At 41.1% G+C, this 25,653-nt stretch overlaps 1 protein-coding gene across 1 annotated transcript in view; it reads left to right on the forward strand.

Annotated features, from left to right (window-relative positions):
* The window catches only part of LOC149178077 (uncharacterized), an 87,073-nt gene that overhangs the window by 49,571 nt on the left and 11,849 nt on the right, over nucleotides 1-25,653 (forward strand). The window lies entirely within an intron of this gene.

Raw genomic sequence — 25,653 nt, forward strand, 5'->3', positions numbered from 1 at the left:
CTCTATAAGCATCTGTCAACAGCATCCAGACCAGCAACCTGTATATGTCCATTAGTGTAGATAGCATCATCCTGTGACAAGATATGTCAGCATCAACTTCATCCTTTTGAACAGAATTCTGTATATGACATACAGAATCATTCACATTATATCATATGTGAAAAATACCATAGCCATCTCATCAAGATCTGCATGATCCAAGTATCATCACTTGGGAACATCTGCATCAATCAAAATATGTAATTATCAACCTATCATTATATCATCATGTCTCCAACAATGCAACTTTGAGTAATCATCCATGTATCCAGCACTATGTATCTTGAGCTCAAGATCATTTGTCAAGACTTCTTGATATCATCAACAGCAACAATCCTCATCCACATGAGCGCCAAGAACTATAGGAATCCTGCATCATAACTGTATTATATGATCTTTATGCATATGACGACAGCAGCATATGAGTGACTCATCATCAAGTAATGAAGATGTGTATTCAAGCTTTGTACTTCTCCTTATCCTTATGAAGATCACCATGTACGCACCATATATGCATCATCAGAGAATCAACCACAAATCTAATCTGAACATCAACTATGTAACCCCAAGAATCATATGACAGCAATATATAAGCCTCATCACCAAGAACTACTAATCATAATGCCCACAATGCATTATTAAAAGCATATGCTCCCCCTGAACCTGTGCCATCTGTTCACTGTCATATCTGATCATGCATATATCAGCAAGAAGTATCAAAGGCATCATCATCATTAATTTAAGATCAAAACACTTTAAAACCTCTTACAAGTGTCAAGACATTTCCACACATCATCAGCAGATTATAACCATTATCAAACAGAGCAACAAATGGACTGAATCATATCAGACCCTTTTTTTTGAGCCTGTCCCTACTGCTTTTCCTCAAACTAATCTATACGCGACTGTGCAGTAACTAACTCACGTATATATGTGACCTCCCTTTATGAAACTTGCGTATGAGATTGAGAACACTGAAGTTTTACACTTCCAGCTTCCTCTGATTGTGTTGTGCCATATTTTTCTGACTGTACTTCCTTCTTCTTCCATATCTTCAAGTGTGATGATGTTTTCTCCTTTTGGTGTGATGCCCGTACTTTGTTCCTGCATTCCTTTGCTATATGTCCAAGCTTGTTACATGCATAACATCTTATATGTTTCATATTCCTTCTATAGCAATCAACAGCTCTATGACCAAACATGTTGCAAGCAAAGAAATATCCCTTAAAGTACCTGGAATGTGATGATCTTTCTGCTTGATGGTCTTGAACCATTCTTCTTCTGCATCTAGCTGCAACATGTCCAAGATTATGACATACATAACATTCAACATTGTTCATTGGAGGAGTAAAAGATTTTCTTTGAAGAATTTCTTTCCTTGGTTGATGATGGGATTGACCTCTCATCTCCTTCTGGAGCATTTCAGATTTTGCATTAGAGTTCCTTGTCTTACTTTGTGAACTAGATTCTCCTTCAACAGATTCATGAAAACCAAGACCAGTTTTGATAGCAGGAGACCTTTGACTACTAAGAATATCATACTATCTTGAAATCGTAAGAGCTTATCCTTTTCTTCTAATTTTTCTTTTAGAATATTTACCTCAACCTAGAGATGCTCTTCCTTTTCATGATATTGCTTCTTCATGTTTTCTTCAGCTTTTCTTCCTTCTTTCAACTGATGTCTTAGCTCAAGAACTTCATTTTCTTGTTTTTCAAGAGCTTGGAGTAGATATTTATTCTGCTTCTTTGATTCTTCAAGATCTTCCTTTAGCGAGAGAATCGTAGCTTCAAGCTTTTCATAATAACTGGATCTATCTCTGAGTTTCTTGATTGTTGTGCTCCTTTCATTGATTTCATTTCTTAATGATGTCACTTCATCCTGCAACTTTTGACATTGAATTACCTTGTCCTTGAATACCTTCCTTACCTTGTTTCCTTCCTCTAGTTGAACTTTTAGTTTGGTAGCTTCTTCTTTGAAGGCACATTCCCTTTTTTTCAATAGATCTTGTTGTTCTCTAATTTTGTTTGTGAGCCTTTTAAATTCTGCCTCTATTTGATATCTTCTTGCTCACCCATAAGAGCAATTTCAGTTGTTACGCTATCACTTTCATCATCTTCAAATGGATAGATAACTATATCACCAGAGGATAACAAATTCGTACCTGATAGTCCTTCATCTTTAAGTGATTCTGAATCTAAAGTGCTTCTTCCACATATTCCCCAATCGATTCTCCCACTGTCATAGCTCTTCTGAGATGTCTTCTTCTTCTTTGGCACCTTCTTCTTAAGCTTCTTTCCCATTGATCTACGAATCTCCTTCAAGCTATCAAGCTTCTACCAAAGGACCTACTCTGATACCAATTGTTGGAAATAATACTGAGAGGGGGGGGGAATTAGTATTATCAAATCAATATAACTTTTTCATTTCCATATTAAGATTCATAAGCGTATATCCAACAAACTTATGATTCAGTTAGTTAATCCTTAATGAGTGTAACAGAACATTATTAACCATATGAACAGTAAACAGGAGCAGTAAAATAGAACAGATCATCGCACACAAGAAGCACACATGAACACCATGATATAAGGTGGAAACCCAATGTGGGAGAAAACCACCTGCTGCAATATGTCTCTATCTTCTTTCAATTAGAAACTTTTTACAAAGATTCTGTACTGGTGCAGTCTTATACCAGTACACAGGCTTCAACTTTCTGAAGGCTACAACCTTCTCTCGTTCTCCAGACTCTCCTGGAAGGGAGCTACAACCCCCTTAGCTCTTGTACTAGCCGATCCATTTACTAGTACGTAGGTGCTGGCCTATTGAAATGCTCCAACCTTTACTCGTTTTCTAGCTGCTACTGGTAGGGATCAACCACTGCCTTTGCTCTTGTACTAGCTGATGTACTAGTACGTAGGTGCTGACCTACAGAAGGCTACAACCTTCTCTTTCATCCTCCAGGTACCACATTTCATACATTTTCAGACTGGATACTCATGGAACACAACATCATAATATGAAAGGCCACATTTCATCCAATTTTCATACTGGACCCATCAATATCATTGAAGCACATAATCAATCAATCTTCTAAATCACCTAATCACCAGATCATTACATATACAAGGATAATATGTGTGTTATCAACCAGATCTAGTCCATTAGATCACATAAAGTTAAATCATTATGAACCTGATCCATTATATATCTCATCCATCAATACTGAAGCTAAACATAATCATTCAATCAATCACTTCTCAGAACACAGTACCAGTAACACTTCAGAACCCAGAACACTGCAGTAATAGACAGAAGCAACTACACATATTTCAATAAAAGTACGCTACTTCACCAATAGAAAACTGCGAGTATCCATGCCTACACTGTCTTTGGATCTGCGGGTATATGCACCTGCGCTGTCTTTGGATTTGCAGGTATACACACCTACACTGTCTCACAGACTGTGGGTATCCGCGCTTGTGCTGTGTCGGACCTGCGTAACCAAATGATTAGATTTATAGATCTGATCATGCGTCACCCTGCATACCCAAATTATCAGATTTATAGATCATGCGTCAAAGAGATCTCAACCCATCAGTAGATCTTAACCGTCTTGTAATACTTTGTTTCCTCCTTGATTCAAGTTTAATTATAATTCACCAACAGATCGCCAGTATTTCAGATCTTGCTTTTCTCAAGATATTCAACTCATTAGTCTATCTCTCAGCCAAATGATCTCCTTCCCTTTTTATAGTCTAGGCCTTACTCAAACCATGGACCAAAACCATAGAGATCCAATACTAGGGACCCAATACCAAGGATCAATACATTAGATGCAAAACCAAGGACCAAAACCATAGGTTCAAAAACTATCAGACTAAATACCATGGACCAACCATAAGATTTCCCACACGTGCGCTTTTTTCTGCATGAAAGTGCGTGCTACTGAACGTCCACACTTTTTGATATGTACGCCTGCGGATATGTACGCACCTTTTGAATGGTGCACCTGTGTATGTACGCAACTTTATCAAGAGGAAACTGCAGGCCTCATTTTATTCCATTCTAAGAGCCTGAACTGTGATCTGCCATCTTTGTAAGTTGCCATACTATTAGTGGGTTGCCATACTGTGAACTGTCATCATAATAAGTTGTCATTGTACATTACATCTGAACTGAATGCTTTGAGCTACCCTGCATCCCATGTATTCTGTTCACATCTGATCTCTCTTCTATAGATTCATCTAGTTATATAAAAGTGAGATGTTCTTCTGCAAGTGGGTTGCCATCAAGTACAATACATGCATCATAATGCCAACAAACTCTGTATAAGTTCGTCATGTAGGAGGCAAGAACGAACTCTCCATATGATTGGAATATATAACCAATTAGAGGAGAACTGACTCAATAACAAGGTTACGGCGTACCTAAGTGAAACTAAATCCCACCCAAATGGAGGAGAGACTTTTATTTTGAGTGCTTTGTTCAAGGGCAACACGACCGAATCTAGCTACCAACAATAGATGGAAATGTTGTCCCATTCCCGCTCTTTTTTGGAATATGTAATTTTTTTTTGTCTTTTTCTTTAAGCTGGAAAAAGAATAAAAGAATGCTATAGTACAGTGGAAAGAATGAGTGTCAATGAAACAGATGATCTAGTTCATGGGGTGGGAACAATCCTATGCTCAATGCAGGGAGGTGAAGCTAGTCAAGGACACTCAAAGGAATGTTCCTTCCATGGGTCTGAGGATGTGTCAAGTTGTAGAAGCTAAGGGATTTCAAGTTTGATTTTGCAGAAGACATGGTCAAAAAGTGGCTTAAACACGAGTCCAAGTGAAGCTATCTCAATGCCAAAAGGTGCAAATTGTCAAAATGCAATGCAGTAGTACAACTTAACACAAAGCAGCCTCTAGGTTATAAGGAAAAAATGAAGCGAAGAAGCAAAGAGGAATGAGTCTTCAACGCACAAGTCATGGCGGGACTAGAGAGGACTCCCGAGCCTACTCAATGAAACAACATGGGCAACCAATGTGAGTGAGGTGCTAACTACGATGCCCATGTAAAGGATGGCTCTACCATAGTGTCATGATTTAAAAAATTGGTGAGTGAACATGGCTTACTAACCATAACACGATGGGATCGACCCTATGGCAAGTGTATCGACAAATGGAGGCTAGTATGCAAATGCAGCGGAAAAAATGGTTTCCCTAACCTATATGCTAGTGAGTGAACGATACCTGCCATGACGAGTTATCATTGAAGGAACCGATGTGAAATTTCCAAAAAAGAATCCAAAATGTCCTGAAAAACAACCTATTCCTGACAATCCAAGCTCCCAAGTTAAAAGATTCATGAGACAAAAAAAATCAAGTTTTGAAAAAAATTTGACATTTTCAAAGCTTATAAAATGACTTTTTGACTCACCATTTGTACCATTTGTGTTGAGAGCAAAAGCTGTGGAGAAAAAAGAGCAAACTTGCCCCCCAAAGAATTGGACCGCTCAATTTGCTTCAAAATCATTAGGTAACCCCCAATTCTAGCTTGCATTAATTTATGATTGTTTTTAGAAATTTTAATTGGGATTTTACCATAGGAATTTACATTAAAAATTTCAATGCGGCATATACGAGGGTTGGATATTATGAAGCTGCGTATATGCACCCGAATGTAAACATGATGCTCAGGAGCGGTATAACCACTGACAATGATAAAGGTAAGTAGTCAGAAGAAAGTGTATGGGTTCACAAGGCTCCTACAAAGGAACCCGAATTTGATTTAGAATGCACGAAGGAGACATTCATGGAAGCTAAGAAGAGCTTCACGAAGGCCTCCACTTCAGGTAGTAAGGATCAACTAGAACCAGGGATGGATCCTTCAATGCTCACTACCTTTCTGGAGACATGCATGAAACTGCTACGCGACAGCAAGGCAGTAAAAGGACTATAGGAACTTATCACTAGGTGCGCAGGGTTAGGAGAACCGCGCATGGTCTGGAAACTTGGAAAGCATGCATTGTGCACAAGAAGGGAAATGAGGTTGACTGCGCAAATTGGTGAGTATGAAATGGATCAGGTAATCCTGGATCTAGGATCAGACACGAATGTACTGCCAAAACAAACATGGGAACGAATGGGTAGACCTATGCTATAGTGGTCTCATATTCAGTTACAAATGGCGAACCAACAGAATATATTGCCCATGGGAATATTGCAAGGGGTAATAGTAGACATTAAAGGTGCGAGCGTGCAGGAAGATTTTGAAGTGATAGAGATTGTCGATGATAGTAATCCCTATCCCACACTACTAGGAATAGACTGTGCCACCGATATGAATAGAGTCATAAATCTGAAGAAGTTCAAAATTATCTTTGAAAAGAAATCACTATGCGTAGTAGTACTGCCAGATCCAATCGAAGGAGCGCGATACACTGAACCGGTGCACGATGACAATAGTGATGATAATCTCGATTGTATTTACAAGATAACTGTACGAGAAGAGGATTGGGTAAATCCAACTTTCGATGGAAGGATTTCATGGGAACGTGAAAGCTCCTGCACTTCATATTCAAATGAAGAGATAGAGTGATGGCAGAATCGGTTGCACGAAGTAACAATGCTTAATTGCAACATGATGGTTATATCACTGCGCTGCGTGACAACAGAAGTAAGCGATCTATCAACGTATTATGGGTTGATAGCGGTGGACGAATTCATGAGCAAATTTGAAAGCGCAGTACTAGAAAAATAGTTGTTCGATGCGCTGAAGTGGGCACTGCGCAATGCCTGCACAATGGTGGCGTACGCATCAGGGAAGTTTTTAGGACTAGCACGGATGCAGAAGAATGATGTGCCTACGATTTGGGAAACTGTAGATATGGCTAGTAGACCAATATGATGGACGAGATGATCCACGTAAACACCTCGTGAAATGGACCAAGGTCTATGGGAAAGAGCCACAGCCTGAATGGGTACATTTATTGTATAATACCCTGGACGTCATACCCATGAATTGGTATACTTAGACGGAGCTCTGCCATGGTACAAGCGAATGGGATGTCTTACACGAGGTATTTTTGTTAACATTCACATTTGAAGATTGTTGGTCAGATATTGTTGACGATGCGCTATAGGCAGTAAAAGCCGCTACCTTCAAAATACCCCAAGAGCTAATGGAAGTACTTAAGCCAGAATGGGAAACACAGTTGAGCTACGCGCTAGAGTGTTACAACGTAGATGTTGAGGACCCACGAAATATTAACATTTTACAAATGGAAGGATGTCATGAGATTTAAGGACCATCACTTGAAAACCCCGACATCACGGCGCTACTAAAGACAAAGCAAGTCAACATTGGAATGGAGGCAGAGCCGAAGTATGCAACGCTTGGGGACTATTGGGACGATGCCATGGTGAATAAGGTCACTGAGTTACTCCGCGAATACCAAGACTTGTTCCCGACCAAAATTATGGACTTAAAAGGGATCGTTAGTGACTTAGGGATGATGAAGATCACCTTGAAACCTAACACAAAGCCAGTTAAGCAGGGGGCCTTACCACTTGAATTCAAAGTATAAAGAAAAGGTTCCTGACGAATTAGACAAAATGCTCGCAACCAAAAATATTGAACCAGTGGAAGAATCTGATTGGGTGAGTCCTATGGTAATATAGGATAAAAAACAAAAGGGCGAAATAAGAATATGTGTGGACCTCAGGAAGCTAAACAACGGTTGTGTACATTGTAGAGCTATAACTAGGGTCTCCCACACCACCAATTATTCCACATTATTAAGTCAATCCGGGATCGTTTTGTTCTTTCAAGGAGTAACTCAGTCCGAGGCTATTCTGTCCAAGTAGTGCTCGGTAGTATAGCGTTCTAATGACTTGAAAAGAAACAATCGCTAAGCTGTAACTAAACCAATTCAGAAAACGAAATCACACAAGGCAAATGATCAGTCAAGGGTACGGAACCAATAACCCTTCCCTTTAGAAACTGATAAAGAAAGAAAACCAAAGCATGGGCTTATAGGTCAGGGAGCTAGGCAGCGTCTTGCTGGGCTCACGACAGCCTTAGGCCTGCTATCACGCGAAAGCAATAAAGGCAGATTAATGAAAGTAAAATGGAACAGCAATTCTTAAAATGGAACAACAGTAATGAAATGGAACAGCAGTAATAAAATGGAACAGCAGACTATCATAAACAGGAAACGTCAATCATATAAAATGGAACAGCAAACCCAAATGGAACAGCAAACTCAAATGGAACGGCAAACTCAAATGGAACAGCAAATCCCGAAGTATGTACACGGTCTGTACTACTATAGCGATCCGAGAACAATGTATGACGCGACTATGGTTCTGAACAAAGTGATATTATCTTCAAGTCTCACAAGTAATTATTTCATATGAATCCAATAATGATAACATTCATGCCAATAACTTGCTGTAGAAATGGATGCAATTCGAATAGATTCAGTTTGTGTAATACAGAGACGTGAATTACAGAACTTATTCAGAGTCAGATATTAATTAAGAAGCATAGTCTATCATATAAGAAATGTATCGGATTACTGTAATGAAAGAAATAAGCAAACCACACAAATCACTGTATGATACAACAGCAAGTGACCGTCGGAGCTGGGCCCTTGGCTACGATGGTACACTGCTTAGAGTTACTTCAAATACAGAAACGAAGTGAACACCAAATCCTTTATATTGATTGCATAACAAAAGTGTACAGAATCAGATCTTACAAAAGCTCAGTGATCCAAGTCGTTCTGAGTTTATAATTATAATAACAGTCATCCCCCCACGCTCGATGGCGTGGTACCTTTATATAACATAACTGACGGAGATGTCTAGATACAAAAGATAAGCTTTAAAGCAGCGATCCCTCAGGATCGAATATCCTAAGGGATTCGCTTAATCGTTCAGGTCTCTTGCGTTCTCCGTCACGGTATCCTGCGCTCTTTTCCTGGATTATTCGGCTCCAATTTTACTTGATCTTGTCCGCATCCGGTTCCCTGTCGACGGGGCAGCAGTTACTTTCCTTGCGCTTCTCGTTTTTACTCGATAATCCCCTATTTCCGCGTCCTTCTGCATAGAAAACATCGATTATTAGTGATTGAGCTTCGTTTGTTCATTTTCATATAATTTACCAAAACCCTTATGTTTTTAGGCTCAATATGCAGAAAATATTAGAAATAGTATTTGAAAAACCACTAGATTACTTATCAAAAAGCATACCTTCCAGGTGCTCCACACACCCCCCTGCTTACCCTGTTTCATGTCCTCATGAAAACGTTGTAATTGACATGCAGGGCTGTGAGATAGTAGGCCGGAGAAGGGATCTCTTGAAGAGGCCGACAACCATGATTAGCAACTAGATGGTCAAAGAACTGGTCTAATTGATCTGCAGGCATCTCATATAGAGCCTGATATCCAGGTGCAGGATGCCAAACAATTGGGCTGCGAAACCGATACCCCAACCAAAATGGGCCTGCTCGCAGAATCCGTTCCCCATAGAGACTCAATCGACTGGCAGCCAATTCAAAATTCTCAAAGTTAAAGGGTTCTCTGAGCTGGATGTTTGGATTAGAGGTTCGGTATTGAAACTTTGCAGCATGGAAGGCCTGGTCTTTAATAGTCAGGAAATACTCCAGACCATTTCGGATCAAGTCTTCATGCATGGGACCTAATATCTTCATGACACCTGGGATCCTCATCATACTCCTATGCTCTCTCCATAATGCTGCTGGGTCCCTAGGTTCAGCTCGTACCCAAAGGTCTAAGCTATTTTCTTTCCTCTGGAAGATGTTGTAAGCTTTAAGCCATTTTAACTGATTCACCCCAAATGAGATAAAGGCTTGAAATTGTATATCGCCAACGAAAGGGCCAGGATTCAAATCAGTTTCCTGGTCTAAGACAAGATTGTGCAAGTAGAATTCACATAACAATCTTTGAACTTTAACTCCATAGTGCTTGCAGCAATCTATAAAATCATTAACAGTGCTGATATGGATGGGTGCTCCTGCCCTAACAGCTTTTATTTTTAATCTCAAATAACGTTCAAACAAAAACAAAGCATAATTTTTAGCAGGGGCTCTACAAGTCAAAACATCAGTATACAAGGAACACAAGGTGTCCATCTGCTTAACAACACTATCTAGTCGACGAGTTACCTTAGCAACCTTTTCCTGCTCCTTCTGCCATCCTTCAAAGGCCTGGCTCTCGGACTGACTGATGTTTCGAAGTTGTTGTTGGAGTTCCTCGTATCTTTCCTTGGGGACCGTCTGTTCTCGCAACCGCTCGGCCTCCTGCTGGGCTTCCTTCATCATTTTATGCAAGGTCCTGGTCTTCGGGTCTTTCTTCCACAGAGCCGTAGAAGCTGGAAGTTTAACCTGGACCTTCCTGTTGCGTTGCTTGGAATTTAGGACCCGAATTACACCCGAGGGGGGTGTTTCCGTTTGAACCTCTTTGCTATCCATCTCCTTTTTGATGCGAACAAAGGGTTGGTGTGATCTTCCTACCACCGGAGGCTCTTGCTGTTCCATTGGAATGTCCATTCATTCCTCCGGGCCAAATGGAACAGCAGTTTCCAATGGAACAGCACCCTGTTCCTCATTGACATTCGGAACAGCGAACTGTTCTTCAACAGTAGGTCTCCTGATGGGGTTTCGTCCTTCAAAACGAACCCTAACCCTCGGGATCCTCGCTGCCGTGGTCCTTTTCTTTTGCCTTGCAGTTTTTTGTATTCTCAGACTAGCTTTCAACATTCTGATTTGTTGCCGAAGTCTGGTTATCGTGCCCAGCATCCTCTGGTGCTTCTTCTTCAATTTTGTAATTTCCCTAGCCTCGGCAGAGGGTTTGGCCTTTAATTTTACTTCTTCTTCCTCTCCCGGAACATCTTCCGGTGCCCTGGGGACAGATTGTCCCGAATTGATGTCTTCTACTTCTTTACCGGGCAGGTTTTCTTCCCCTGCTTCTTTTGCATGCCCTTCTTCAGGTAACTCTTCTTCTGCGGGATCGTCAAGGATGCCTCCTGGACTGGAGGCTTGGCCGTATTCTCCCATATTGGCCAGAACTGCTGCCAATTCCTCTTCCCCTGGATGGTCTTGCAACGGGCTACCCATGGATTGTGCATTTTCTTCCTCAATTCCTTCTTCTAGCTGGTTAGTTCCAGCCTCTAATTGCTCAGCATTTCCTTCGGGTAATTCACCTTCCTCTTCCGAAGGCTCGTCCTCAATTTCAATTGGTTGGGTCGCAGTTTTCTGAATCTTTTCCAACCTTCCCCTTATTCGAACCAATCGAGCTGACTTCCTGGGTCTTTCAGGCAGGTTGGGAGTGCCAACAGGTTCTCTAGGTTCCTCTGGTCGTTCCGGCGTATCGGAGGATTGCTTCCGTTTCGACACAGCATGTTTTTCTGCCGCCGACTTCTTACGTTTCTCTGATTGTTCCGGTGTGCTAGAGGACTGCTTTCGTTTTGAAACAACATGCTTTTCTGCTACTGGCTCCTTGTGTTCTTCTGAACGTTCCAGTGTGCTGGAGGTTCGAGGTAAAGCCAGTCCCACTTTGACTGTTTCAACCAATTCCTCCCAAGTGTCTTGCTGTTGGGAAAGACTGTGGCTTATTATTAGCCGAATCAGTCCGTGGTGGCTAACAACCGTCTCTGTGTGCTGAGCTTTCTTCAAACTTCGGGCCGCATCATGTAATAATGAATTTAAAAAGGCAGGGAGATTTACAGAGCATTTTCCCTTCAAAACAGCTAGAAGTTTTAAGTGACGAGCCCTTACCACATCTTTTCTCCCCTCGCAGGTGATATAGCTCTGCACTATTTTTGCCAGCTCGGTCCAGGGTTCCCCCAGTGTCGTCGGCAGAACTCCTTTCCCTTTGACTGTCAGACTTTGGCCTTCGCTCTGGAAAGTTTCCATTGCTTTCTGCAGTCTTTCCTTCTTCAGCTCCCATCTGGGTCCAACAGCTGGTAATCCTGAGGTTTCTGCAATAATGTCCTCCGTGACTTCTATCCGCTTTCCTCCGACTATAGAGTGGTTTTCCTGCAGATTTTGCAGGAATTCCAATGCTACAGCCTCGTTCGATTCTTGCAGGCGGTTGAAGTAATTCAACCATCCTGCATTTTCCAGAATTTCGCGGGCAGCATCAGACGCGATCAGCTTGTGCGGTTCACTTCGGATTGTTTTCCCGCCCATAGCTTACTCTCAAGAATGAACTCGGGAATGACACAGCAACTGTCCACGGTATTTACCGAACAGAGAGGGTACTCGATGCTATTTTTAGGAAGGATTTTCGCAGAGCATGTAGCAAAGAGAAAGACCGTGGGTGGCAGTCCGTAAAATGAAATCATCATACCGTTAAATCGTGTTATTATTTTGCCCGAATGGTGTGCAGCCACGTAACCATTGGAGTAATGAGGTCACCTCCCCCCCCGCGATCTGATAGGCTGCCCCCAGCCGTCAAAGAGAGGAGCAGCAGCCAGTCGGGAGTCAAATCATAAAGTTCAGCAAGTGGAAATTATGCCATGTTGTAAAAAGACAATGAAGTACCGAAACCGAGGCAGAAAAATGGATCGCTTTTAAGATAAGCCAGTGTGATATAATGAGGAACCGAGGGTTGGACGTCTGTCAACTGTACCAAGTCTCCAGTAGTCATTGTCAATTCCGTTGCCATTATTGGTGATAATGCTCATGCGATAATTATATCAGGGTGTGACATATGATACATGCGAAGGAAATAAAAGACAAATAGACTTAATATCATACCTGTTGGTGTAAATATTACGACTCCAATGCCATTAACAGAGCTCTGCTGCCAACAGGTGTTCATAACCTTGGCAAAGTTGTTTATCTCACCCTCCGGAACCATTATCCTTTGTGTATCTACTGAAGAGTGCTTTGTCAAAATGCAGGCCATTATGCTGGCTTGGTGACCAGATAACCATAATGCCATTCACAAGGTAGTCACGAAACGTGGTCAGGCCGGCTCGTGATGAGACCTCCTGTTCCAAGGTTTGCTTGTTATTTTACCTTTGGACCATATCCCTGGTGTGGTGGCCGTAATGGGTATGCCACTTCGTTTCCATCCTTATGATCATGGTAGGCTGGCTCTGAATGAGACCCCCTATCCTGCATTTGACAATTTCATATCTTGTTTTTATGTATTTTTTTCTTCTTTTGCAGCACACTTGTTTTTTCTTTGTTCGATTACACATAAGGGTGGTTCCGCACTCCTTAAGAGCGGGGAATGGTGGAAGAAGTCTTACAATCCCAACAGACAGATATAAATTGTTTGCTCATATTCCTCAGTAATGATCAAGAAAGTTTTTAGGGAAATCGACATGATAAAAAAAATTACCAAACCATGGTTCAGGAACAAGATAATGACAGTAAAGACGAAAGTTAATGTCCTTCCTCTTGACCTCTTATATATACTGACTGTTAAAATAATAGCGATTTATGATATGCAGGTTTCGGTATATCATGCTTTTATGTTCATTGCATAATGTCATTGCTACATCTGAAGGATTTAGGAGAGTATAATCGCAAAACATCCAAATAGAAGCAGAAAGGTTCTGATGGTGTCTTCTCTGAGCGAAATATGCGAATGACTCCTCTTGCGGAAAAGAAAAACCAAATTCTGCATCTTGAAAAAAAAGAAATATGCGAGTGCTGTTCCTTTTCGCAAAGGAACAGCAAAGCACAAAGAGTGTTGTTCCTTTTCGCAAAGGAACAGCAAAAATCCACACGTGCTGTTCCTTTTCGCAAAGGAACAGCAAAAATCCACACGGGCTGTTCCTTTTCGCAAAGGAACAGCAAAAATCCACACGGGCTGTTCCTTTTCGCAAAGGAACGGCAAAGCCAAAAAGTGTTGTTCCTTTTCGCAAAGGAACAGCAAAACAAAAAGTGTTGTTCCTTTTCGCAAGGGAACAGCAAAACAAAAAGTGCTGTTCCTTTTCGCAAAGGAACAGCAAAACAAAAAGTGCTGTTCCTTTTTCCAAAGGAACAGCAAAAAATGCAAAACGTCAAAGTGCTGTTCCTTTTCACAAGGGAACAGCAAAAATTCCAAAACACAAACGTGCTGTTCTTTTTCGCAAAGGAACAGTAAAAATTCGAAAACGCAAAAATGTTGTTCCTTTGCGCAAAGGAACAGCAAAATAAAAAGTGCTGTGCAAAATAAAGTAACCAGAATACTACAAAACAAAAATGAAAAGAACATATATACAGGATGTTATGTACAAATTATGAAAAACGAATTGCTTAAGTTATGGGTGAGGAAGATTTCACTTCCTCTGCTAGGATCTCCAAATCAGTATCTTGCTGAAGCTGTTGACAAAAGGATTCCCGAGTAAGGGGTCTTCGATAGAGACGAACCCGGTGGCCATTTACTTTGAACGTATGTCCAGAACCGTCAATCGTGATCAGAGTGAGGGTCCCATTGTCGTGCACCTTCTGGATCTCATATGGTCCTAGCCAGCGAGTCTGGAGTTTCCCCGGGAAGTCCTGGAATCGAGAATCGTATAACAGAGCCCAGTCTCCTTCATGGAAGACTTTATTCTTTATAAGTGCATCGTGCCACTTAGCTCGCTGCTGTTGAATTAATGCTGTGTTTTGTAATGCAGAGAGCCTAATCTCATCCAATTCGTTGATTTGTCGTAGTCGATTGATCTGTGCCTCATTCAGATCTAGTCCAACCTCTTGTGCAGTTCGTAGTGTTTGGATCTCAAATTCGATAGGAAAGATTGGTTGTTTCCCAAACACCAATTGATAAGGTGAATAGCCTGTCGTACTTCTCCATGTGGTTCTATAAGCCCACAGTGCTTCAGGTAGCCGAGCAGCCCAATCACGCCTGTGTGATGCGATGGTCTTTGTTAAGATTGACTCAATTATCTTGTTACTATTTTCTACTTGTCCATTTGCCTGCGGATGGTAGGGGGTAGTAATCTTATGTTGGATATGATAATTATTAAGTGTTGCGGCTAGTTTGTTTCCAACAAATTGTGGTCCACCATCTGTAATCACTTCTCTCGGAAGTCCATAACGTACAAACAAATGGAACAAAAATTGTATTACCGAATCTTCTGTAGCCCTAGCTAATGATTCAGCCTCGACCCATTTAGTAACATAGTCTGTTGTTACCAGGATGTATGTCCTTTGGTTTGATGGTGGATTAATGGGTCCGACGAAATCGAGAGCCCATCGTTCAAATGGCTCAATAACCACTTGTGGTCTTAGAGGCATTTCATCGGCTTGACCAGGCTTTCCTGCTCGCTGGCAACTATCACAGGCCTGCACAAACTTTTTTGCATCCTTAAAGATTGTAGGCCAATAGTACCCTGCCTGTAGTATTTTATGTGTTGTTCTCTTGTCGGCAAAGTGCCCCCCGCATGGTCCACTATGACAAGCCTTTAAGATGTCTAGGATCTCATCCTCTCGAATACACCTTCTGATTTGCATGTCTGCCCCTGTATGGAATAAATGGTCTCCAATCCACGAAAATCGTGTGCTTTTTTGAACAATTTGTTTTCGTTCCTGAGGGGTTAGGTGTTTTGGTAACTTACCCACTGCAAGGTAATTGGCGACGTTAGCATACCAGGGTGTGCGAACGGCAATGGCAAACAGATGTTCGTCAGGGAATTGATCTTCCACAGCTGCTGCTTCGCTTGATTTGGGTATTCTTGAGAGGAAGTTGGCTACAGGGCTCTCCTTGCCGGGTCGATCCTTAATTGTGATGTCAAACTCCTGCAACAAGATCAACCATCGAGTTACTCTAGCGTTTGTAACAGGTTTGTTTGCTAGATATTTAATAGCAGAATGATCTGTATATAACACAACAGGGTAACCTGTAATATAATGCCTAAATTTATTAACAGCATGGATTACAGCGAGAAATTCCTTTTCAGTAACAGTATAATTGAGCTCGGCAGAGGATAAATTTTTGCTAATATAGTAAATAGCGTATGGCTTCTTATCCTCTTCTTGTCCTAGGACTGCACCGATTGCTGTATCCGAGGCATCCGATGAGATCTGGAATGGCAGATTCCAGTTTGGTCCTCGAAGGACTGGAGCTATTGACAGGAACTTTTTCAATTCTTTAAAAGCTTCGTCGCATTTATCTGTCCACAAAAAATCGACATTACCTGGCAGAGCATATAGAGGTGTTGCAATTCGTGAATAATGTTCTATAAAGCGTCTGTAATATCCAGAAAATCCAAGGAAACTACGTACCTCTGTTTGAGTAGTGGGCGTAGGGATGAGCAAAAGAATCTGAATTTTAGCAAGGTCTACCTGGATACCAGCTGCTGAAATGTAGTGCCCTAGGATGATTCCTTCCGTCATCATCATGTAGCACTTCTCGTGGCTCAGGCAGAGTCTAGTAGCAATGCAGTGTTGTAAAACTTTTTCCAGGGTATCCAGAGCTGGATCAAATTCATCCCCATACGGTGTGAAGTCGTCCATATACACCTCAAGTCCATCGTTCATTAGGTCTGCAAAAATACTGAGAATAGCTCTTTGAAATGTAGCAGGGGCGTTACATAGGCCGAAGGGTAATACACGATAGGCAAACGTTCCCCAAGGGCACGTAAAGGTAGTTTTATCCTGGTCTTCAGGGGCAATTTGGATTTGGTTATATCCACTGAAGCCATCCAAAAAGGAGAAAAATTTCTTCCCTGCTAACGTGTCCAATACTTGATCTATAAATGGGAGGGGAAAGTGATCCTTTTGTGTAGCCTTGTTTAACTCCCTGTAATCGACGCAGATCCTCCATTTTCCGTTTTTCTTTGGTACCACCACAAGGGGAGAGACCCATTTACTGTCAGAGATAGGGTAAATAAAGTTAACATCTAAGAGCTTCTGAAGTTCATCTTTCACTATCTCTTTTAGGTGCGGGTTGAGTCTCCTTTGTGGCTGACGGACAGGTCTTGCGTCTTTCTCTATATAGATGTGGTGGGTGCATAATTGAGGATCAATCCCCTTCATGTCGGGGTAATCCCACGCAAATGCATATTTGTACTTTTGTAACAGATTAACAAGTTTTATCTCTTGATCTGGTGTAAGATTGGCGTTAATATTCAGAGTCTTACCAGGTTCAATTTCCACTACTTTAGTATTAGCAACAGCAGTTACTAGTATTGTCTGATCATGCGGATCTTTTAAGGGATCTTCTTCTAGCTCATTGTCAAATGTTGCCTCTATCATAAGACACTGCATATGTTTTCTAGCTTCAGTTTGACTGATAAAATTGTTAATGGCGTCGTCTTCTGTTTGATCTTTGAAATCTAACGCCTTCTGTATAGTTAATGGAGATCTAATATTGTTAGCGAGATATGATACAGGATAAGGGTTAGTTTTAATCATTGGCAGGCTTGGCTGAGCTGGAGGGTACAGAATTAAATTTTTAACATCGGGTCCTTTAGCTATAGTCATGTTTCCCTGCCGGCAGCCAATGTAGGCATCGGCAGTAGCAAGCCAGGGTCTGCCTAGGATTAACGGATGTCCATCTAGTCGGGTTTTAGGATTAATTACCAGGAAATCTGTGGGATACTCCCATGAATCTACGGAAACCATGACATCATTCAGAGTACCTTCTGGTCGAACTACAGATCGATCTGCCAATTCTAACAGAGTAGAAGTAGGTTCTACTAACGTAATGCCAAGATTTTGGCAGGTGGAGGTTGTCAAAATGTTGATTGCAGCTCCCAAGTCGACTAGAGTGTTAGGCAGGGTTTGGCCATAGATTTGAACGGTCACAATTGGGTTCCCGGGATCTTCATATTTGATAGGTGTCTCCTTTCCTGATAATAGGTCGGATAAAGTACCAACTACTTGGACTCTAGGGTTAGTGTTTGTATTCCTCCTTGATTTTTTGATGCATAATTCTTTTATGGTTTTCGCATATATAGGAATATCTTGTATAGCTTGGAGGAATGGAATCTTTATATACAGATTTTGTAATTCTCCCAGAATGTCAAAGTCTGGAGGTTGTATAGGTCGAGATATGACTAATCGTTCTGGGAAAGGAGGAGAGGATGTGCTTGCTTGCTTATTGTTTTGCTCTTTGTTTTCATCCTCCCGCTGTGGGGGTTGTTCTACAGGTAACTGATTTTCAATATGGGCCATTTTGTCTCCCTCTGTTTCTACTATTCGTCCCGATCTTAACTGAAGATCGTTGCACTCCCTTAGGTCAGACTCAATCTCTGATGTGTCTATGATTTGAATAGATTGGATTGGCCTATTATTAGGGTTGGGATTGGGTTGGGCTGGGAGTTGCGGTCTCAGATTAGGCTGGGGATTTTGTGGTAAAGCTGGCAGAGTTGGTTGAGGGAGTGGTATTGATCCTGCTGGCTGATATGTCGGTTTTGGCCAGCTTGTCTGCCAGGATGAGCTTTGCGAAGTGGAAGGGGTCCACTGTGGAGGATAGGAATTATTCTGCCAATATGCTGGAGGATAAGGGCAGTTTGGCCAACCAAATTGGGACATCCAAGGATTTGGAGTAGGAAACATTTGAGGTGACCAATTTGAAAACGGGGGTTGGGACTGATTTTGCCACATGTTCTGTTGCTGAGTACTGAACTGCGGAGGTTGAAAAGAAGAGGATGGGTCTGAAAACATACCTGGTTGCCTAGGCTGCCATTGGCGACGCTGGTTAACAAAATATGCCGGTTCTGACTCCTCTTCTGCTTCTTTGTATACTGCCTTCAAACCAGGCAGTGAAGGGCAGCTTTCGGTCAGGTGGTCCTTGGTACAGATAGCACATATTTGGACTGTATCCATCGGGCATTCTTTGTGGCTGTGTTTCTTCCTACATCGTGGGCAAAAAATGGCTAGATTCTGCTCTGCCTCAGCTTGCTTTTGTTTAGCCTGCACAATGTCAAGTTTTGTAGTTAGTGTTCCCAGGATATCAGTTTTAAAATTTTCTAGCAAATTTCCAAGTTCTACCCGTGTTACTCCCTCTGTTAATGTTCTGTTATCTCTGGGGAAGCGATCGTATTCCGCTGGTTTTATCCTCATGCTGCCTCCTGAGCTCCTGATACACAGATCAATGATATCAGCAAAATTTTCCTGATAAATGTCTCCTTTCCCCATGATGTTTAACGTTTCGATCCATTGCTCTCTCATACCTCTAATTAATGCAGTTTTCAATACGTTATCAGGCAGAGGTAGTGATGCATAAGGGGATCTCTGCAAGTTATATTGGAAACGTTCCACATATTCTTCTAAGGTTTCGTTTGGTCTGGCTGACATTTGAAAGATTTCATCTTTTAATTCCCTCGATCTACAGTAATCTTGGTATTTCTTTAAAAAGGATTCTTTCATTTGATCCCAATTGTTAATAACCCCACCACCTAAGCCCATAAACCATCTCAACGCAGCCCCTTTTAATGTAGAGGGGAACAATTTCAGTTTCTGGGGGTCGGTGGTGTAATCGTATCCTCTACATAATACATCAAATTCGAACAAAAAGGCGTCCGGATCTTCTGATGTGAGGCCATGAAATGTGGGAATATGCTGGAGAGGGATGGCTTTCATGGGCGCATTTGCTGCAGAATCTACTATCGGATATTGCAATGTGGAGGTCTGGGTGTTTGGCTGGTTCTGCGCCATGGGATCGAATATATGCCAGTAATCTTCAGGAATTTCCAAGAGAGTGTTCCTTGGTTGAGGAAGGATAGTCTTAACAGGGATTGTCTTGACACCACTCCCTTGGTCAGGGATGATAATGGCCCCAACTGTTTGCGGTGAATGAATTCCTTCAACAAGGATTTTTACAGCGCTTCCCTTGTCCGGGCTATTCAAAGGCTGGTTCAATTCAATAGGAGATCTAGGTTCCTCAACCTCCCCTGTTTCTCCTTCTCCTTCACAAAGGTTACTTTGGGTCCCTTCGTGCAATGGTCCAGGAGTCAAATTTTCAATTTCTTGAAAATCCTGCTCCTCTGTTCGACTGTGCACCTCAGCAAAGGCTTCGGATGGTGATCCCGAGGCCTGAAGGGAACTAGTAGGCTGTTTAGAATTGACTTTCTTATAACCTACTGATGGCTGAGAGTCGGCTTTCTTATAGATTTCGTCTATGAAGGTTTTTCGTCCAAGGGTCACCGGCCCCTTAGCTTTGGATGGAGGCTTTTGATCTTTTTCTAACTTTTTCTGCTTAGTCATGCACTCCAAGTAAACTACTAAATCCTATTTAACCAGCAATTCTACTAAGAGAGCGGACGGTGGAGCAGGGCTTTTACATGCTCCGTACGCAGGTTCTTACCTTCCGTTTTTAAAATCCAACTCCCTCCTAGCAGATTTGCGCACTACTCTATAAAGGACAAATGGCTATTACCCCTTCCCCGGCAACGGCGCCAAAATGTAGAGCTATAACTAGGGTCTCCCACACCACCAATTATTCCACATTATTAAGTCAATCCGGGATCGTTTTGTTCTTTCAAGGAGTAACTCAGTCCGAGGCTATTCTGTCCAAGTAGTGCTCGGTAGTATAGCGTTCTAATGACTTGAAAAGAAACAATCGCTAAGCTGTAACTAAACCAATTCAGAAAACGAAATCACACAAGGCAAATGATCAGTCAAGGGTACGGAACCAATAACCCTTCCCTTTAGAAACTGATAAAGAAAGAAAACCAAAGCATGGGCTTATAGGTCAGGGAGCTAGGCAGCGTCTTGCTGGGCTCACGACAGCCTTAGGCCTGCTATCACGCGAAAGAAATAAAGGCAGATTAATGAAAGTAAAATGGAACAACAATTCTTAAAATGGAACAGCAGTAATGAAATGGAACAGCAGTAATGAAATGGAACAGCAGTAATAAAATGGAACAGCAGACTATCATAAACAGGAAACGTCAATCATATAAAATGGAACAGCAAACCCAAATGGAACAGCAAACTCAAATGGAACGACAAACTCAAATGGAACAGCAAACTCAAATGGAACAACAAATCCCGAAGTATGTACACGGTCTGTACTACTGTAGCGATCCGAGAACAATGTATGATGCGACTATGGTTCTGAACAAAGTGATATTATCTTCAAGTCTCACAAGTAATTATTTCATATGAATCCAATAATGATAACATTCATGCCAATAACTTGCTGTAGAAATGGATGCAATTCGAATAGATTCAGTTTGTGTAATACAGAGACGTGAATTACAGAACTTATTCAGATTCAGATATTAATTAAGAAGCATAGTCTATCATATAAGAAATGTATCGGATTACTGTAATGAAAGAAATAAGCAAACCACACAAATCACCGTATGATACAACGCAAGTGACCGTCGGAGCTGGGCCCTTGGCTACGATGGTACACTGCTTAGAGTTACTTCAAATACAGAAACGAAGTGAACACCAAATCCTTTATATTGATTGCATAACAAAAGTGTACAGAATCAGATCTTACAAAAGCTCAGTGATCCAAGTCGTTCTGAGTTTATAATTATAATAACAGTCATCCCCCCACGCTCGATGGCGTGGTACCTTTATATAACATAACTGACGGAGATGTCTAGATACAAAAGATAAGCTTTAAAGCAGCGATCCCTCAGGATCGAATATCCTGAGGGATTCGCTTAATCGTTCAGGTCTCTTGCGTTCTCTGTCACGGTATCCTGCGCTCTTTTCCTGGATTATTCGGCTCCAATTTTACTTGATCTTGTCCGCATCTGGTTCCCTGTCGACAGGGCAGCAGTTACTTTCCTTGCGCTTCTCGTTTTTACTCGATAATCCCCTATTTCCGCGTCCTTCTGCATAGAAAACATCGATTATTAGTGATTGAGCTTCGTTTGTTCATTTTCACATAATTTACCAAAACCCTTATGTTTTTAGGCTCAATATGCAGAAAAGATTAGAAATAGTATTTGAAAAACCACTAGATTACTTATCAAAAAGCATACCTTCCAGGTGCTCCACATACATGATCCATTCCCGACACCATTCACAGATGAAGTACTGGAGAATTTTGGCGGTCAGGAAGCATACTCATTCATAGATAGGTTCTCAAGATACCATCAGATCAAGATCGCGCCAGAGGATAGGAGAAAAATTACCTTCGCAATAGAATGGGGCTGCTTTCAATACACCATTATGCCATTTGGACTGAAGAACGCATCAGCTATATTTTTGTGCATCGTAGTGGCCGCATTCAAAGAATACATCCACAAGTTCTTGGATGTCTACTTGGATGATTGGACAATCTTTGGGTTAGTTAAGCACCCTGTAGCGATGTTATGAAACCAACTCAAGAAATATAGAAAAGATAGATCAACGCCTTAGAATTCAGCCTCTTCGAGGGGGCAACCTCCTTTACATTACATAAATGAAAAATTTTTGGATGATTCAAATGACAAAACCTCCTTTCTATATATAGGAGTCTAAGGAGTCATAAAATAATCCAGTCGACCTAACAATAATAATATAAAGCCACAAAAATAATAATAGAGGGATTCTATGGGCACAGTAATAACAATATGGGGGCAATAGGGGCACAACAATATTAATAAGGGGTATAAATACAATAGTAATGGGGTAATCACTAGTATTATAGGGACCCAACATGCCCCTTGCCTTCAAAAAAGCGTTGTCCTCAACGCTTGAGTAGTTCTGGATACTTCTGCATTAAATTCTCATCCTCCCATGTGGAATTTTCAGCAGATAAGTTCTTCCACTTGATAAGATACTCTGAAATTGATCGATTTCGTAGCTGTCGAGTTCTTGTTTCTATGACTGCTTCCGGTTCCAATATAATTTTTACTTCCTTATCATGTTCTGGCAATATTGTTTGAACTGGGAGCTTGTTGCTTATAACCTTCTTTAAACATGAAACATGGAAAACTGGGTGCAATCGAGAGGTTGCAGGAAGCTCCAATTTGTATGCCATAGTACCAATCTTTTGCAACACCTTGTATGGACCATAATACTTTGGTGATAATTTATTATCCTTCTTAGCTTGCTTGAGGGACATTTTCTTATATGGTTGTAGCCGTAGGAATACCCAATCACCTACATCAAAACTTCTTTCATTGCGATGTTGATCTGCCTGTTGTTTCATTCTATTCTGTGCCAACACGAGGTTATCCTTTAAGAGTTGGAGGACTTGTTGTTGATGTTCGATGTGATGTTCCACTGCCTGAACCTTAGAATTTTCTCTTAATATGATGTGATGGATGGTGGTTGATACCCATAAAGTGCCATAAATGGGGTCATTTTTGTTGCTGTATGGAAGGAAGTGTTATACCACCATTCAGCCAGAGGCAACCATTTGACCCATTGTGTCTGTTTATCATATACAAAGCAACGAAGATATCCTTCCAAACATTTGTTTACTATCTCAATTTTCCCATCAGATTGAGGATGATAAGATGAGCTATGAGCTAACTGAGTACCAAGACAAGAAAATAATTCTGTCCAAAAATTTCCAATGAAAATGGGATCTCTGTCACTTACAATAATCTTTGGGTTTCCATTTAGCTTTTGAATTGTTTCCATAAATGCAGTAGAAACTGTACTGGCTTTAAATGGATGTGATAATGCACAAAAGTGTGCATACTTGGTAAGCTTGTCAACTACCACCATGATGACACTTTTTCCCTCAGACTTCGGTAAACCTGTGATAAAATCCATTGAAACCTCCTCCCAGTGTTGGCTTGGAATGGATAAAGGTTGTAATAGACCCGGTGTCTTAATTGTTTCAACTTTATTTTGTTGGCAAACCAAACATTCCGCCACAAACTTTTGAATATCCGATTTAAGGCCATCCCAAAAAAATTCCTTCTTAACCCTGTGGTAAGTTTTTAGAAATCCTGAGTGCCCTCCTAAGGGAGAAGTGTGCAATTCCATAAGAATCTTTTGTTTTAGCTGGGAATTTTTACAGAGGTATAAGCGATCTTTGTACCATAACGAATCATTTTTCCAGCTAAATGTATCGGACGTAATGGAATCTTGTTGTAGCTTTCGAATAAGTGCCCACACTTCTTCGTCATTTTTCCATTCCTCCCTTGCTTCATTTATCCAATCTGGTTGGATAATAGAAATGGCGCACAACAATGCTTCCACATCCTCATCCTTTCTTGAGAGTGCATCTGCCACCACATTTTGCTTCCCTTTTTTGTAGATGATTTCAAAGTCATAACCCAACATCTTTGTGACCCACTTTTGTTGCTCTTCAGAGGATAATCTTTGTTCTAAAAAGTATTTAAGGCTATCATGATCCGTTTTTACCTTGAAGTGTCTTCCCATTAGGTAGGGTCACCATTTCTTAAGTGCATGGAGTATTGCCAACATTTCCTTCTCATAAATAGCTTTTCTTAAAAACTTTCCCTTGATTGGACGACTTTCAAAAGCAATGGGTCTTTCATCTTGCATTAGAACAGCACCAATTCCATTTCCTGAAGCATCACATTCCACAATAAAGGTTTTTGTGAAGTCCGGTGTAGCTAAGACCAGTGCTTGGCACATTGCCTCTTTAAGATGTTCAAAGGCCTTTGTTGCTTCCGGAGTCCATGAAAATGCATCTTTCTTCAATAATGTTGTTAGAGGTGCTGCTATTCTCCCATAATTCTTAACAAACTTGCGATAATACCCTGTCAACCCAAGAAATCCTCGCAGATGCTTTATGGATGTGGGGATTTTCCATTCCTTAATGGCTTTAATTTTGCTAGGGTCTACCTTAACTCCTTCATGAGATACAATATGACCCAAATATTCCACCTCCTGGACTCCAAAGAAACATTTGGATCGTTTTGCATATAATTGTTTCTCCTCCAATAGTTGTAGCACCCTGTCAACATGTTCAACATGATCCTTCCAAGACTTGTTGTAGATTAGTATATCATCAAAAAATACTAACACAAATTTTCTAAGGAATGGTTTGAAAATTGAATTCATCAAACCTTGAAATGTTGAAGGTGCATTGGTAAGGCCAAAAGGCATGACCAAAAATTCATAATGACCCTCATGAGTTCTAAATGCTGTTTTCGGAATGTCTTCAATCTTCATTCTGATTTGATGATATCCTGAACGAAGATCCAACTTGGTGAAGTAAATTGATCCATGCAATTCATCCAGTAATTCATCAATGACAGGAATGGGGAACTTATCTTTAATAGTGAGCTTGTTGAGCTCCCTATAATCCGGACACATGCGCCATGATCCATCCTTCTTGTGCACCAATACTACTGGAGTAGAGAAAGAACTTTGACTCGGTTGAATTATACCAGCCTCTAGCATTTCTGCAACCATACGTTCAATTTCACTCTTTTGGACATAGGGATATCTATACGGCCTGATGTTTAGAGGAACACTTCCTGGAATCAGATGAATAGCATGATCATGATCACGCATAGGTGGGAGACCTTTGGGAGTCTCAAATACCTTGGAATGATTGTCTAGGACTTTTTGGAGATCTGGAAAAATAGATGATTTTGATGTGGAAACATCTAGCGAACATAATTGTGCAATTACACCTCTTTGCTCCTTTTTTAGAAGCTTTGTCATACCATTAGAGCTGATTATCTTTCCTGGTTTCCCTGCAATACCCGTTAATTCAACTTCCTTTCCTTCCGTAGAAAATTTGATGAAAAGTTCTTGAAAATTAAAAGCTATTGTACCC

The sequence above is a fragment of the Pinus tabuliformis genome, chromosome 4_1 (genome assembly GCF_031772625.1).
Source record: "Pinus tabuliformis cultivar Carrire ecotype Pingquan chromosome 4_1, CPIR1, whole genome shotgun sequence".
NCBI classification, from domain to species: Eukaryota; Viridiplantae; Streptophyta; class Pinopsida; order Pinales; family Pinaceae; genus Pinus; species Pinus tabuliformis.